Source organism: Tympanuchus pallidicinctus, unplaced genomic scaffold, assembly GCF_026119805.1.
Source record: "Tympanuchus pallidicinctus isolate F22 unplaced genomic scaffold, pur_lepc_1.0 scaffold2, whole genome shotgun sequence".
Classification (NCBI taxonomy): domain Eukaryota; kingdom Metazoa; phylum Chordata; class Aves; order Galliformes; family Phasianidae; genus Tympanuchus; species Tympanuchus pallidicinctus.
In genome coordinates this window covers 33,935,614-33,946,373 of record NW_026294721.1, presented here as the reverse complement: position 1 = coordinate 33,946,373, position 10,760 = coordinate 33,935,614, and the positions used below count along the sequence as shown (strand labels likewise).

Here is a 10,760-nt window from a genome sequence, read left to right as displayed (position 1 = left end):
GGTGCTCCAGCCCTCTGATCATCTTCATGGCTCTCCTCTGGACCTGCTCCAACAGCTCCATGTCCTTCTTTTGTTGGAGGCTCCAGATCTGGATGCAGTACTCCAGGTGGGTTCTCATGAGAGCAGAGGAGAGGGACAGAATCACCTCCCTCGACCTGCTGGTCACACTTCCTTTGATGCAACCCAGGATACAGTTGGTCTTCTGGGCTGCAAGTGCACACTGCTCATAATGAAACTCTCACCTATCAGCACTCCCAAATCCTTCTCCTCAGGGCTTCTCTTAAGCCATTCTCCACCCAACCTGTATTTGTGCTTGAGATTGCCCCAGCCCAAAGCCCTTGCACTTGGCTTTGTTGAACTTCATGAGGTATGCATGGGCCTTCCTCTCAAGCATGAATGACATCTCTGATTATTGGTCTACAAAGGAGTAAATAAAAATTTTAATTACTGGGGTTATTGTGGAATTCCATCTGCAATTTTTAATTTCTATTTTTTTATTGTTTTAACTCTTGATGACTTTGGAGAAATGTGAAAACAGATGGTAGTTTCCAAGAAATCTATGTAACTTCTGTAAGTGAATTGGCTTTGTTCATTAGAAATTAATATTTATTAATAGTATAATATGAATGGGAAACTCTAGTATTACATATTCCTAGTGAATATCCTCCGATGTGCATTTCTATGAATGTTTTTAAACTTGGAAGTTTAATTTTATACTGAGATAGTACATAGTTACTAAAGTCTGCCATGCTTGAGGCTGCCTGAAATTTCCACAATTGAAACAACATCTTAACAATGAGTAAGTCAAGGTAATTAGAGCAATGTGATAAATCAACCTAGCTCTAGCAGAGACTATTTTCCCAGCATGTTGCCATTTTCCTAGCCATTGCATTGTCATGTAAGAGAAGTTCATGATCCATATCATGGATATTTTTCAACTGAAACTGAAATTCTATGTCCTAAGTACATTGTTCACAACACTGAACTAGAATTACTGGTTTTATATTGACTTTTTGGTTCACTGCTCTACAAAACAGTAGCCAATGAAATAATTTTACAAACTGCTTTGGAGTATGTATTTGAAAGTATTTCACATTTGGATTTTACCTAACTATTAAAAAAATGAAGTTTTACTGCAATGGAATGTTGAAGTAGGAAATTCTTAATGTATTTGTTAGAAGCTACATATCTTGTACTGCTAACTCCATGTTCTTCTGTGTATATTGTCTTTTGTGTATTTAAATGGTAAGTAAAATCAACAAATTCATAGTAAGTTCAAAAGGCTTTGGGTGAGACCTCAGGATATCTAGTTCTTGTTTCTTCATTTGTCAAATTTTTGTGACCTAAATTGATGTCTCTTGATATTTTTTTTTTTTGTTGCCTCAAATGAATTGCTTTGAAATTAACATAGAAACATTAACTTCTTTCCCAAGCTTTTATCCATGTCTATTTGAGGCATAAAAGGTAGCTGATTTTAAATGTTCTGCATAGCAAGGTTTAGAAGAAATGCCATCAATTTTGCAGCATCATTGAAAAAAGCTGCTGAGGAGAAAAATGCAAGGAATTTGCTTTGAAAATAGAGATTGTCTTCTCTTCATGTGGAATACTATTTCTACTCAGTGTGTGAAATCAAGTTTCCTAGACAATCAAACCTATGTAACTTTCCATGAATTACCTTTTCAACATCTACCTTTAACATTAGAAAATGGTTCTAGCTATGGAACTGTTTCATATTCTGGTTATTATTATGCTAAATGGCATTTGTTTGTTCCAAATATAAGGTGAACAAAACTAAAAATCCAGAGTCCTATAAATACATGTTTTTTTTTTTCTAGGAAGAAATTTCATGTAATATCCTAACTACATAGTTCAACTGTGGAGGTTTAAGGAGTAATTTGTTTTTATCATTTTTACAATGAGGTCTTGGTCAGGAGTATGATGAAAGATCTTTTAAAGCAAAGCAGAAAATGGTAATCTTCCATGATATTAGAAAATTCTCTCACTGCCAGAATGCTTTAAGAAAAGTTGGTACTGTTTTTTGCACAGTTCTACAGATATGTTGTAAGGATGTCGTGTCCCCCATGACATCCTTTTAACAAAGCTGAGGAAGTGTGGGATAGATGAGTGGACAGTGAGGTGGGTTGAGAACTGGCTGACTGGCAGAGTGCAGAGGGTCGTCGTTGGCGGTGCAGAGTCCGGTTGGAGGCCTGAAAGCAGCGGTGTTCCTCAGGGGTCCGTGCTGGGTCCGGTCTTGTTCAACATCTGAGGGGCCCCTCACTGCAAGAAAGATATTGAGGCCCTGGAACGTGTTCAAAGGAGGGCAACAAAGCTGGTGAGGGGTCTGGAACACAGGCCATATGAGGAGAGGCTGAAGGAGCTGGGAATGTTCAGCCTGGAGAAGAGGAGGCTCAGGGGAGACCTCATTGCTCTCTATAACTTCCTGAAGGGAGGTTGTAGTGAGCTGGGGGTCGGCCTCTTCTCTCGTGTCATTAGTGATAGGACCAGGGGGAATGGTTTCAAGCTACAGCAGGGGAGATTCAGGCTGGACATGAGGAAGTATTACTTTTCAGAAAGGGTGGTCAGGCACTGGAACGGACTGCCCAGGGAGGTGGTGGAGTCACCGACCCTGGGGGTGTTCAAGGAAAGGCTGGATGTTGTGTTGAGGGACATGGTTTAGTGAGAGCTATTGGGAATAGGTGAACGGTTGGACTGGGTGATCTTTTAGGTCTTTTCCAACCTTGGTGATTCTATGATTCTGTGATTTTATTAATAACCTTGATGAGGGGATAGTGGCCACCCTCAGCAAGTTTGCTGATGATACGAAATTGGGAGGATTGGCTGACGCCTGAAGGCCGTGCTGCCATTCAGCAAGACCTGAACAGGCTGGAGAGCTGGGCAGAAAGCAGATGAGGTTCAACAAAAGCAAGTATAGAGTCTTACACCTAGGGAGGAAGAACATGCACCAATACAGGCTGGGGGATGAGCTGCTGGAGAGGAGCTCTGCGGAGAGGGACCTGGGTGTCCTGGTGGATGACAGGTTGGCCATGAGCCAGCAGTGTGCCCTTGTGGCCAAGAGGGCCAGTGGCATCCTGGGGTGCATTAAAAAGAGCGTGGCCAGCAGGTTGATGGAGGTGATCCTCCCCCTCTACTCTGCCCTGATAAGGCCTCATGTTGAGTACTGTGTCCAGTTCTGGGCTCCCCAGTACAAAGAAGACAAGGATCTCTTGGAAGGAGTCCAGCAGAGGGCCACAAAGATGGTGAAGGGCCTGGAGCATCTCCCCTATGAGGAAAGGCTGAGTGAACTGGGTCTGTTCAGCCTTGAGAAAAGAAGACGGAGAGGGGAGCTGATCCAGGTCTATAAATATCTGAGGTGTGAGGGCCATAGTGGTGAGGCCAGTCTCTCCTCAGTGGTGAGTGGAGACAGGACAAGGGGAAACGGCTGGAAACTGCAGCATAGGAAGTTCCGCACAAATGTGCGCAAGAACTTCTTTACAGTGAGGTGACGGAGCACTGGAACAGGCTGCCCAGGGAGGTGGTGGAGTCTCCTTCTCTGGAGATGTTCAAGACCTGCCTGGATGCCTACCTGTGCGACCTGCTGTAGGGAACCTGCTTTGGCAGGGGGGTTGGACTCGATGATCTCTGGAGGTCCCTTCCAACCCCTACAGTTCTGTGATTCTGTGATATAAGCCTGTCTGACCTTGTAGTAGCTTTCTCCAATGTGTTAATGATTCAAGAACTGTAACATTGCAGATTCAAATTAGTTACGCTTTAATGCCTTTGGAGGGTACTTTGGTTCCATACCAGGCTTGCTCACATATCTGCCACTCTGACATAGCTGAACTAAATTGATGCATTAGCGTAAGGAGGCATGACTTAGAAATCCATTATGCTTAGTTAAAATTGTACTGGGACTAGGAGCTTCCAGTTAAGTTATCTAACCTTTCTGAATCCCCGTGTAACTCTGTAGTTTGTCCTTTTTATGTCTAAAGGGAAGAATCCCAAATTTCTGAGCAGACATTGCAGCAGGAAACCTGAAGCTGACTTCCAGCTCTGTGACTACAGGGGCACACTCCAGCCATGCCCCTGAAGCATCAGGGCAAGCCTGCTGGGTGCACCATTGGTATATATCACCCCACTCACTTCTGAGCAACATTCAGAGCGGGGAGGCAGTTCTAGAGCATACAGCTGAACAATGAGGAGAGCAGCACTGCAATGTTTGTTGAGAGCAGTGATTAACCTGCTTGACATTTTAGAGATACCAAAGACAGATGGTATGCATGGAAAACCTGGTCACGTTGCTGACTACACAAAAGCTTTAAAGTGCAGCTAAGCTTCATGGAATATCTAGTTTAAAATCTAGATACAGCTTTGTTTGACTTTTTTTTTTTTTTAAAAAGTAAATTTTATGTTTTAATCATTACAAAGTCTTCTCCAGCTGTCTTTGTATATGTACAAAGAGAAACACATTTTTCTTTTTTTTTTTTTCTTTCTGTGATGCTTAGTATAGGAGTGAATGAAATTCATCCTCTGATGGGGAAGTCTGGTGTCAGCATAATGCCAGTAACAACTTAGTTCCTGTTAGCTGTGGAGTTCTGTAGGCTTACAGTGACCATTCTAACTTTTCTTCCTGTTAATATGAATCACATGCAGGACTCTCTAATGAATAAACATAAGAATGTATCGATCCAACTTGCTTCCTCTGGAATTCAGAATTGAAATCTAAGAACCAAATCTAAGACCTGTACTGCATCAAAGTCTGGGGCCCTTGATATAGGAACGATGTGGAGCTGTTGGAGAGGGTTCAGAGGAGGACCACAAAGATGGTCAGAAAAGTGGAACACCTCCTCTGCGAAGACAGGCTGAGGGAGCTGGGCTTGTTCAGACTGGGGAAGAGAAGGCTGTGAGGAAAACTCGTTGCTGCCTTCCAAGATTTAAAAGGGGCTTATAAACAGAAGGGGAGTCAACTTTTTAAAAGGGTAGACAGTGATAGGACAAGTGGGAATGGTTTTAAGCTCAAGGAGGGAAGGTTTAGATTGGATGTCAGGGGGAAGTGCTTTACTCTGAGAGTGGTGAGGTGTTGAAACAGATGAGGCTGTGGACGCTTCATCCCTGGAGGTGTTCAAGACCAGGCTGGATAGGGAGCCACCTGGTCTAGTAGCAGATCTGGAGGTTGGTGGCCCTGACTGTGGCAGCAGGTTGAAACTTGATGATCCTCTATTTCAACTCGAGCCATTCTATGATTCAGTGATTTTATGATTCTATTTTAATATATTTTTCTATTTATTAATTTTAATATGTTGGGGGACTTGGATTGTTGGGTTGATTGTGGGTTTGTTTTCTTTAGATTATTTTGAAAACTCTTTGTTATACCCCTTCCTTGTTTCTGACTTCACTGTCATTAAACACAGAGAGCTTCATATTAGATACCAGGAAGTTACAATTTTCAAGGTTTTCCAAACAGTAGACTTATTGTAATGTCATTCATTAACCAGTCACATGAGCTGTTAAAAGCCCACTTTCTATTTACACAGAACTGCTCCTCCCAAGCAGGGCTTTGAGAACCCTTAACTTCACCCTAGCTATGTATAGAATAAGTATGTGTTGTTTATATCCGTTAAATGCAAGGCTATTAAGTAAAGAACACAACTCTAAGTATATTCATTAACATAAACCAAATATTGACATTTATATCACTGAGGTCTTAAAGATACAGCTTTAAGATTGGTAAGTAATAATACTATGAAATAATGACAATACATTATATAAACTTTTATCCTTTGGGAATTATTTTTTTTTACATATTTTATATAATGTATTTGTTGCTGTGACTTATGACAACATCCAGATAGCACACCTAACAACAGACAACATACTGTTTTTTAATGCAAATCAGGAGTATGTGATCCAAGGACTCTCAGCATTTTCTTTCAAGTCTATGCTAGTTTCTTACCTTTCAAAAGAATGTTGTCAACTTTTCTAAAGTTTATTCAGATTTCTTATTTCTTATTCTTCAATTGCATTTTTTTGTTGCTTTGGTTACATGGTTGCCATGCAAAGAATTGCAGTACTTTTTCTGTGCTGTCTTTGCCAATTCATGAAAATTGTACAGTTGTATTTGGTTTATCCAAATCTATTTTATGGTGATTGCAATGGTAATATATACAGGTAAAAATATTCTGTTTAAATGCATTAATCAGTAAAGGAAAACTGAAATTTTATTCATAGCCATAGGAAATAATTAATATTATTGTTATGATTAGAAAATCCCCTGAAGGCACTATTTACCAGGCCTTTTGTAGATAACTAAGACTATTGTTTTGCTTTCATTAGTGCAATTGTTTGTATAAAGACTACTGTGCTGCTGCTGCCCTGCATGCCTGGTTTTGTGCTCAGTTTGCTTCTGATGTAGTGGATTTATCTGTTACATACTACAGATTTGGGAGATTTCACAGCACTAATTTTCACATTTGTTAAAGAAAGTACCTGTGCTGCTACTGATCCAAAGCTCATACTTCTGTCTCTTCACAGAAAGAAGACACAGTTTATAGCAACATAGCAGTAACTGCAATATTATGGCAGTAAAGGCATTTTCATTACCTTTTGAAGTGTAATAATCTGAGACTGTTCTAATCTAATAAACTCGTTTCTGTGGAAAGATGTCCAAATGAGTGTGAATGCAGACAAGATAGTTAGCAACTTCCTCAGAAATTCAGTTCAGTTTTAAAGGTGCACTAAGAAAGTGAGAAGATGAGCAATCAAAATAGTGAGACTGGATACTTTAAAATCTTGCAAATTCTTGTTTCTCAGAGCTCCCCACCAGAGTCACCATAAATTAAATAATTGATAGAGGGAATCAATTTAAAACACCAGCTGCTCTGCTTGTGATGGCTTAACCACTTTTTTTTTTTTTCTTTTCTTGTTTATGAAGAGTCTTTTTGACAGCAAAATTTGTGTCCTGATGCTTTCAGTCTTTTTTATTAAAGCAAATTCCTTTCCTTGAAGAATACTTAGTCTACTTGGATTTACTCTAGTGGTGCTGACCCCACAGAAGTACATTTGCTCCCAGGCATGCAGAAGGAGTCAGTTATACCAGCAAAGAATTAGAGAGAGAGAGAGGCATTAAGTTGTGTTTAAAATTTCCATTTCTATAGTCACAGAGAATCATGGAACATGCCAGGTGAAAATCATCTCCAGCCTTTTATGGAAATAGAAACCTTGATGAGATTCTTCAATACCCAGTCCAGTTGCATCTTGAAAACCTCCAGTAATGCAGATTCCAGACTCTACTGGGGAGGTGGTTACAATGCTTGATAGTTTTTACTGTAAAAATAAATTAATGCATAAATACACACACACACACACACACACACACACACACACACACACACACACACACATAACGATGAAATCTCTCTCAGTGCAACTTATCCTGTACCCATTGCCTCTTGTTGTGAGTAGGAGAAAGCATCGAATAATTTTGCCACATTAATATTATGTCTTATGTAACTGTCTATAAATGAGATGAAGGAAGAGAGAGATGGTCAGAAAAGGAATGTTAATTAAGCTGCTCAGAGACAGACCATAACTCCTCATGCAGTGGAAACGAGGGGAGTCCAAGTCACCTGCCTTCCTGGCTGATGCATTATTGACAGGAATGTAGCATCTGTGGTGGAAGTTCACCTTCCTGCATTAGCACAGATGCATTTATCGCAGTGATCGCAGCAAAATACAAGCTCTCATCTTTGACTATTACTATATATGAAGATGGGTGTTTTGTGTCTTTGGAAGAAAAGAGCCTACCTGTGCAACCTATTTTAGGATACTTGCTCTAGCAGAGGAGTTGAACTCGATGATCTCTTGCGGTCCCTTCCATCCCCTGCAATTCTGTGATTCTGTGAATCCTTAAATCCAAAAATAGGTAGGTAAACAGAGGAAGAAAGAGTAAGGAAAAGCGATCTCTGTTTCACTCAACCAGACTTTTAATCATCTTTATAAATGTTACAACACTTTCTATCTAGTCTTGTTTTGGAAGTGCTTAGGATACAACATTTTGGAAATCAGCTTTGAAGATTAACAAGGAGATATCAGTAACAATCCACTCGTGTTAAAAAACTTCAGCATTTCTTTGAAGTCAATAATCCAGAACATTGCCCCTCTTCTGCTGCTTTTTATTTCTTCTCTACCGAGTAATCAACAGCCTGTCCTGGTTACCTTGCAAATCCTATCATGTCATGTCACATGAGCTTTTTCAAGAGACTAAGAATTCTAGGTTTGGCCAAAGGTTGTATCCTTTATCTGTAGTCCTTTGTCTTAACACAAATACGTGGGATACGTATAGCCAGAGCAGGCTGGCTACAGAGCAAACTGGAACAACTGTGAGGTTTTACACTTGCTAAGATTTTACGGGAGATTATGCAAAGATTCTTGCAGGAGTCCAACCTGAGTTTTACAAAGCCAAAAGTTTGCTTTAGTAGGATTGTGCCTGTAGAAAGGTGTTTTTTGGTGGAGTTCAGTGAAGCAGCATAAACTCTTGGGAGTGTTGGTAAAGTGTGCTTGTTGAGAACTGCATTGACAGCTATACGGACTGTGTTGTGACCGGCATGGTTAAGGTGTATACAGATGATGGAGTCGAGCGCTTCAGTTTACATTTTAGCAAGTCAGTGGCAATTAATGAAATACCAATTGCATTTCACTTTAATGCAGTTTGGCTGAAAAGGTGAATGTGCTTTTAGCTTGCACTGTTTTGCTATTACACTTGTAATTGCCAGGCTTTTTTTTTTTTTTTTTTTTTTTTAATTTTATTCTGTGGCCCTAAAAACTCAAAACAAATTGTTGTATTGATCTGATGAGCTAGATAGGTATGTCTAATAGAACAAGCTGTACTTGAAGGTTTGGTGTCTGAATAATATACCTTTCATTTTCTGTTTTGCTCCTGTGGAAACACTGTTTAGGTTGTACAGCTAATTTCAAAGCCTCCTACTGCTATCAGAAGATAGGAACAAATCCTGTCAAGGAATGTACACTGTACTGAAGGCCCGGAGTGGCTGTTAAGGTGTTAATGTGCTTCTGTGAGTCCCCAGATGCTACAAAATATCCTTTAGAATTAAGCTGGGAGGGAGGAGGAGAGAACATTAAAAAGCAAAAGATTCAATTCTGTACAAAATTAAGCTGCCAGAACAGACGAGCATGCTCCTAGCCCAGGGCTATGTATGTAAGGTCTATCTATGTGTATTTTTTTATTCCAAGCTCATTGGCACTGCAGATCCAGTAGAGCAAGGGGAGTAAGACTACAACAGTGGTTTCTTACAGGTGATGAACTAGTATAAAACACTGCTGCTGCACTCCAGGTATCTTCCCAATGGGGGGGCATGGTATGTCTGCAGTTTTCTTCCATGAGAGAAGCCACTTGTTTGGCTTCAATTAGAGCTAAGTTATTTTAGCACAGAAGAACAAATAAAGAAAGCAACCAAAGGGTACAATGGTACAGGTTTTAGTAATACAGTACTGAAAGCAGGTGAGTTGTACTGAGGCATTTTTCTTTCTTGTGATGATCTGCATTGCTTTCATTAGCAAACTTAAATTTTTCACTGTATTTTGCTTTTAATTATTTTTACTTTTTAAGGAAGAGGAGAAATTAAGGGAATTCTAAAGATGATTCATCATAGGAAAATTAGAACAGTTTTAACTTACCTCATTTTCTTTTGGATACTACTTTCTGTAATAGTTAAGTCCGGATTATTTGTATTTCCACTCGTGTCAGTGCACAGAAACTAATAAGTACATACAAAGTGAGATACAAGATCACAATTCAATAAGTAACTTATTGTGCATGTGACAATCATCATCAGCAATTAACCTATTAGTGAAAATCCAAAGGACAACTCATAATTTTCTATATAGGAGCCATGTGTCTCTGTACAGGCTTGTAAAATTCTTTGATCAGAGTAGAAGTTTTCTTTATTTATTTAACCAAAATACAAGTGTTTCTCATTTGAAAAATGCTTATGCAAAATTATAATTGCCTTTATTTCTGTAGTTATATCTGTCTAGAACATCTAGTTTCACTTGAAGTCATTGTTAGAGTTAGGATAGTATGGTTAGGTCATGGTTGGACTCAATGATCTTTAAGGTCTTTTCCAACCTGAGTGATCATATGATTCTGTGGAGTTGGCAGATTGATACAAGTTCTAGAAGAGGAGTGTGCTTTTCTGCAGTGAAATCTAGAAAAACCAGATGGGAAGTCCTAAAAATAGCTTGGGGTCCCCGATTGATTCACAGCCATAACACCAACTGGTTTCAATGAGAGATTGGTATGCAGACATTTGGTGGAGTTAGGCTTCAGTTCCGGCTGTGTGCTTTTCTTGGTCACACTTCCAGAATTTTGTTCCAACTCTGAGGTTATCTACAATGTGTTACATTATGGTCCTACAAAACAATCATGGAAACAATCATGGAAACAATTCTGTGATTCTGTGATTCTGTGAATATCACAAGTTGGAAGGGACCTGTAAGGATCATTGAGTCCTTTGTATAAATGTCACCATTCCACAGTTTGCTCCCATGGGAATAAGCTTGGGCCCTATCAGGGGTGTGTATTTAATTACTAATTAGCTAGGGGAAGTAAAGAAAAATGGACTTAGGTGGAGTATATTACATATCACTTGTGACATTGCTATACAATCCCAGATAGGAATATTTAAAGGTGCTTTATTTTCCTCCAGTGAGGAGCGATTCACCTCAATTTAAGATCCAGAAAGCTT

General features: G+C 39.7%; 1 long non-coding RNA gene across 1 annotated transcript; it reads right to left on the bottom strand.

Moving 5' to 3' along the window:
• Positions 1–5,823: 5,823 nt before the first annotated feature.
• On the bottom strand, positions 5,824–9,759 carry LOC128080027 (uncharacterized). The gene is made up of 3 exons (XR_008206456.1): positions 9,691–9,759; positions 7,801–7,901; positions 5,824–7,320 (listed from the first exon to the last, which is right to left on the bottom strand). It is a non-coding gene; the product is annotated as an uncharacterized LOC128080027 (long non-coding RNA).
• Positions 9,760–10,760: the final 1,001 nt, after the last annotated feature.